Raw genomic sequence first — 5,874 nt, 5'->3', positions numbered from 1 at the left:
CTCGTCTTTTCCTGAGGGACGTTCCTGCTTCTCTCTGGGTTTGACCCCCCAACTCCTCAGGGCCAAAGCCCTCGACTCTGGGGGGAGGCAGCCGAGGCTGCAGAGGGGAGCCGCAGCCGACATCCAGGCAAAGGCCCGATGCTTCCTTCGGCAGGTCCGGGGAGGCAGGGGTGGGGTTGGGGAGGGGCTCCCCAGCACCCGCAAAGGCTGCTCACTTAGCCCAAAAGGAGATCCAGCCCCTCCCGGGGCGCTACGAGGGGACAGGCGCTAACTGGCCTTTTTCTTACTCTCTGTAAGTCACACGTCCGAGGCAGAGGCAACGAGGGGCCTCCCAACAGCAGCGGCTCTCCCAGGGAGGGGAGCCCCGGGCCGCGGGCTCACTTCCAGCGCCTCTGCAGAGGAATAGCCAGGCCAGGAACCTGCCATTCCGTCCCTCTGAGCCAGCAGAGCGTTTCGGGGCTGAATGAACCCAGAAGTCTCTGCTGTGACTCGAAGCCAAACCCAGAACTTGCAGGGCTCCGTCCTGGGGGCAGGATCAGGCCATTTGGGAAGCGCCCAAAGCCGCAGGTTCCCAGCCCATCCCTCAGTCGTTCGATACCTCCCAAAGCAGGAACAGGCCCAGCCTGGCCTCCAGAAGCATGCAGAGCCCCGCTCTAGGGCCAAGTCCCGTCAGGACATAAACAGGAAGAAGGAACAATCCAGAAAAGGACTCCACCATAATGAGCTCCTGCGGTGGCAGGGCGGCTCAAGCCCAGAGGGGCCAGAGAAGAGGGACTCCCCAGAGTGCACACACTGCCTCAGAGACACGCAGATGGAGTGCAAACTCAGCGAGAACGTGCAGAACAGGAAGAGCGTTAAAAGAGCTCTACCCACGTTCTTGTAAGAGCGCTTGAGGGAAAAGAAAGGACAGCTATGGAAGAAAGAACTGGACCAGGAACGAATACGAGTACGGTAACTCGGAGCAGAACAACGGCCCAGAAGAACTTGGCAAGGAGGAAGAAAGACAGATCAAAGGAACACCAGGGGACGAGAAACCCTGACAGCACGACGTGGAAGCAGAGAGCATCCCCTGGTCACACCTGAAAGAAACTCAAAATGAGAACTGGAAAATTATCCTCAAGATCCAGAGCTTCGAGGCGGCAGAAAATGCTGTGAAGCGCCGGAAAAAAGATCCACTAAACAGTCACTGTCAGGCCCAGTTAGGAGCTCGTGGCCACCATCGGGGAGAAGAGGAGAGCCCGGAGATCACAGTCCGGAAGGCGAAGGAGACGGGTTTACCCTCATGAACAACAAAGTCTGATGCTGCAGATCGGGGGAGGGAGCTTTAAGGAAATAGAGGACTCCCGAGCCGCCCAGGAACTCTGACGTGCCAGCGCAGGAAGGAGGAGAAACCTAAGCAGGTGCCACGGATGAACAACGACGCACAAGGCCAAACTGCCTGCATTTCAACATGGGGCGCCGTGTCCCCTCTGAAACTCATCACGGCAGCCAGTGGGCAGAGGGGATGGAGCCTTGGACACCGCTGTAATCACGAAGGCTCGCATCATCCGTGTGAGGGAAACCTGGACCTGAACCCGTGTCCCCGGGTGTGCCGGCCCCCTGGGATCATAGGATAGCCATCATTTACGGGGAGCTTCAAGGTGTGCCAAACTCTACAGATACTGTCTTATTCCACCTTCTAGCAACCGTGGGAGGGAGGTGCTGTTATTATCCCATTTTACGGCTGAAGAAAAACCGAGGCAGTCAGAGGGTAAGTGACTTGTCCAGGGTCACACGCCTGGTGTCTGTGGCTGCAACGCGGGAACCACAAGCAACCAGGAGAGCCGTGCCCTTTCCTACTGACGGTCCCAAGAGTGTAATCCAAGAGATTCCCACTTTTCTGCGCCATCCTCTTTCCTGTTCCATTTTGCCGATGGAACTGCTCGTTCTAGTTAGCGTTCATGGTGCGGACACGCCTGGTGGCCAGACCTTCCGGCCTGGGTTACTCTTAAGGATTCCCAGTGAGGAGGATCTCGGGAGGGGCGATCCTGGCGGGGCGCAGGAGGGCAACCGGGAACAGGCGGCTCTTCACGTGGTCATGGAGGCCGGGATTTGGGGCTTCGTGTTATAGGCGGATGCTCGCCCGGAAATGAATGCCACAGAAGGGAGTTTGGGGTGACAATCCGAGCACTGCGTGTGGGCTCAGCGCGGAGGGAGGAAAAGGCAAGCGGAAATTCGTTATTAAAATGAACTCCCTAATGAGGCAGAAGCCCAGCCGATGGGGGAAGGGCCTTTCCCTGGTCTGGAGTCAGGGCAGGGCGAGGAATCGTGGGGGAGCAGCTGGTCCTGAGAACGGGCCTCGGGCAGTCTGGTGAAATTCCATGCAAGAGCCGCCTGGCCGACAGCAGGGACGGTCCGTGCCGCCAAGCCCAAGCTAGAAGCGAGCATTCTGCAGGGTTTGGAAGCTGCCACCCACCTGGATCAGCGTCAGACCAGGAAAAACGAGGTCACCGAGAGCCCTGGGGAGGGGAGGAGCCAGCAGGAAGAAGGGCAGCGCCCGATGCTGAGCTTCGCCCAGGAAGGCCCTGAGCCCGTGGCCGGTGTTCCACTGAGCAGCAAAGGTCCTGGGGACTGGCCAAGGTGGGGCCGGCCGGCGAGGAGGAACCTGGGTTCTGGAACAAGCGGGGCACAGCCGGAGGGCCGAGTCACTCTGCTCCTCACTTTCCCTTCGAGGCTCCTGTGGCTTTGGAGGCCCCATCCTTAGTGCGCCCGGCGGGTGCCAGGCTCACCCATAAAGGGCAGCCTTGGTGCCCAAGCCTCAGGGTAGGTACACGGGAGAACTTCCTGCCTCCGGGTCTGAGGCTGGGAAGAGCTCCTGCACAACACTGTGGACTGGCCCAGCCGCCGTCCATCTCTCTCCATGGCCACTGGCCGGTCTCGGGGGGCCCGGCAGAGGTGTCCTCTCCAAGCTTCCCTTCCAGCCAGCATTTCTGGGTGCCCCCCGGGCGGATGGTGCAGGCTGCCACCGAGACCTCCCGCTCTGGCTCTCGGTGGCGGCTTATGGGTTTCTCTGGCACTGTTTGCCATTGTGGCTCGGGCACGCTGGGCAGGCAGCAGGAGGACTCTGGCCCCTGGTTCTCTGGTCCTTCTATGGGGCAGCGAAGCAAAGGGGGCCCAAGAACGCATTCCCCTTTTGCCCCAGATGAGGCCGAATAGGGCTGGTGAGCTCACTCCCTAATTCCCATGATCTACGTGGAATGCTTTCCATGAGGCTATTTCCAGCTGCTGGAACAGGCATCGGGCACTGGCCTGGCAAGGAAGGCCTACTGGGCACAGGAGCCATCGCCAGGACTTCAGGGCGCTCGGGAACGAGCCGCTTGTGTCTCCCAGAACAGGCCACACGGGAAGAGCCGGGCAGCTGCCTTTGGGTGTTCCGGGACAGCAAACATGGGGGAGGGGGATCTGGCTCCCGGGGCACTCCGAGGGCCCCGCAGCTCGGGGGACCGTCGGCTTCCGGGGCCCCTTTCGGTTAGGCCTCTGGCTGGACATTCTGGTCTCTCCTGGAGCTCTCAAAGGCCTCCACTGAAAGGGATGGCAGTAAAACGTGCCCCAATCCAAGGATTCAGGAAGGGATTCCTGGGAGAGCCCGGATGGCTCCGACATGCCGCCTGGCGTCATTTGGACCTCTTCAGTCCTCAGTGAAGAGCCATTCCATCACGTGATGCGGCTCCTTTCTGGTCTGTTTTCCAACAGAGACTTTCCTGCCGCAGCAAACCCAGAGGACTCTTCCCTCGGGACTACAAAGTCTTAAGGGACTGGCCTGCTGCTGCAATAACAGATTCAGTTCAGGACGACTCCTGTCTTGGGAACCGTGTTTCGGAGCAAGTCTTGCAGTGCCGAATCCCCTCCACGTTTCCTTTGCCGCACTCTTGCCTCGCACAGCCGGCTCTCCTCAACATCCGGGTCGTCTCTCAGCCTCCCAAGGCCCTTAACTCCCCAGCAGGACCTTGTGGCTTGGCTTCTAGCCTCTTTCTCTGCCTCCAAAGGCTCCTCCCCACCCTTCCTTCTTCGCAGTCCCCTTCCCAATGGCTGCGATGAAAGCAGCTTACTTCCCTGCCACCCCTGTAAGCAGCACCCACTGGGAACGCTTGAGCTTGGGCTGCACAGGCTACTTCCCAGACTCCTCTCCACTGCACACAATGCAATCATTTTGGCTCTCTGTTATAGGGATCCAGCATTTGGCTTGTGCTGGCTGAATGTGCTTACTGTGTCCTCCTGAGAGAAACTGAAAGACTTTATCCTTCCTCCCTGTCACTGCCAGATCCTAGGAAGTCCTATCGATATTGCCTGCCTCCTTTCTTAGCTCCTCTGGGCATCTGGCTGTTGACCTCCCTCCCAGAGGATCTCTGAACTGCTAAATCTGAGGAGTTTTCTGGGTCTTCTCTTTAGCTAGGTCAGTGCTGCCCCCTTCCTCCCAGAACGCTTTCTTTCCTTGGCTTCTCCGAGATTGTGCTCTCCTAGTTTTCCATTTCTGATCACTCTCCATCTTCTGTTTTCTCGGCTGTACCAGCACCCCACAAAGCTTCTTCCTCGGGGCTCATCTCATTTCCTTCTCCTCCTTCACGATTCCATCTGATCCCAGGCTTCCGGCATCATTTCTACCTTGAAGACTCAGATCACATCTTCTGTGAACTCCAGTCCCTCATGGCCAACTACCCTGGGTACAGATGCAGCTCCTACACATCCTCGTGGCATTTTGGCTTTATTTTGTCCAAAACAGCTGATTCTCTTTGTCTGCAAATTCACGCTTCCTCCAAATACCCCCATTTCTGGATGGTTCTAGGCATTACTGTAACTCCATAAAGAGAAAGGGAGTTTTGAGCAATTGCTTCAGAGAACATGACAGGGGCCAAAATTGGGAATAAAGGGTTTATGTGATATCAATAATCAACAAGCATTTATTAAATCCTTACTAAATGCTAGGCCAGGGCAGCAAGCAAGGTGGCTCCATAGTACACAGAACGCTGGGCCTGGAATGAGGAAGACATATCCCTTCCCTCCCCCCCCCCCCCCAGTTCAAATCTGGCCTCAGACAATAGCTATGGGATCCTGAGCAAGTCACTTACCCCCTGTTGGCCTCAGTTTCATCCATAAAATGAGCTGGAGAAGGAAATGGCAAAGCATTCCAGTATCTTTGCCAGGAAAACCTCAAATGGGGTCATGAAGAGTCAGACAATTCTGTGTTTAAAGTTGTGGAAACCAAGAAGAAAAAATAGTCCCAATCCCCAAATAGCTGACATTCCGATGAGGAGACAACAATATATAAATCAGAACACAAAAAAGTCAGTGACTAGGTGGACAGACAAATGCAAAGTATTGTTAGCATTTGGGGGAGAGGGGGAAGACTACCTTAGCCCTCCTACAGAAGGGCGTACTTGAGCCGAGTCTCAAAAGAGGCCAGGCATCCTTAAGAGTTAGAAGGAAGGAATCCAGTATGATTGGACAGTAGATTGTGGGGAGGCAGCCAGTCCACAAACATTTATTAAGTATTTGCTGTGTTCCAAGTACTAAAGGGCACTGGAATTAAGAGGGATTGAGAGGTGGCCCTATAGGAGGAGAGAAGGGGTGAAATCCAGGAGTTGTTAGATGAAATCAGCAAGAGATTTTGGTGAAGTTGACAACAGATGTAGGTGAAATCCAGAAGTGCGTTTGGAGGATGTGAAATTGACAAGAGATGGTCAAAGGTGAAATCTTCCAAGAGTTGTGTGAAATTGATAAATTATGCTGGTGAAATCTATGAGGACATAGGACAGCAGTGGTGAGATCAATGAGTCTTGGCACCTCTTGGATGGGTGCAGGGGTGAAAGGATGATTCCTCGGGTGTGAGCCTGTTGG

This window comes from Monodelphis domestica, chromosome 6 (genome assembly GCF_027887165.1).
Source record: "Monodelphis domestica isolate mMonDom1 chromosome 6, mMonDom1.pri, whole genome shotgun sequence".
NCBI classification, from domain to species: domain Eukaryota; kingdom Metazoa; phylum Chordata; class Mammalia; order Didelphimorphia; family Didelphidae; genus Monodelphis; species Monodelphis domestica.
The sequence above is the reverse complement of the archived record's forward strand: the minus strand, read 5'-3'. Positions refer to the sequence as shown.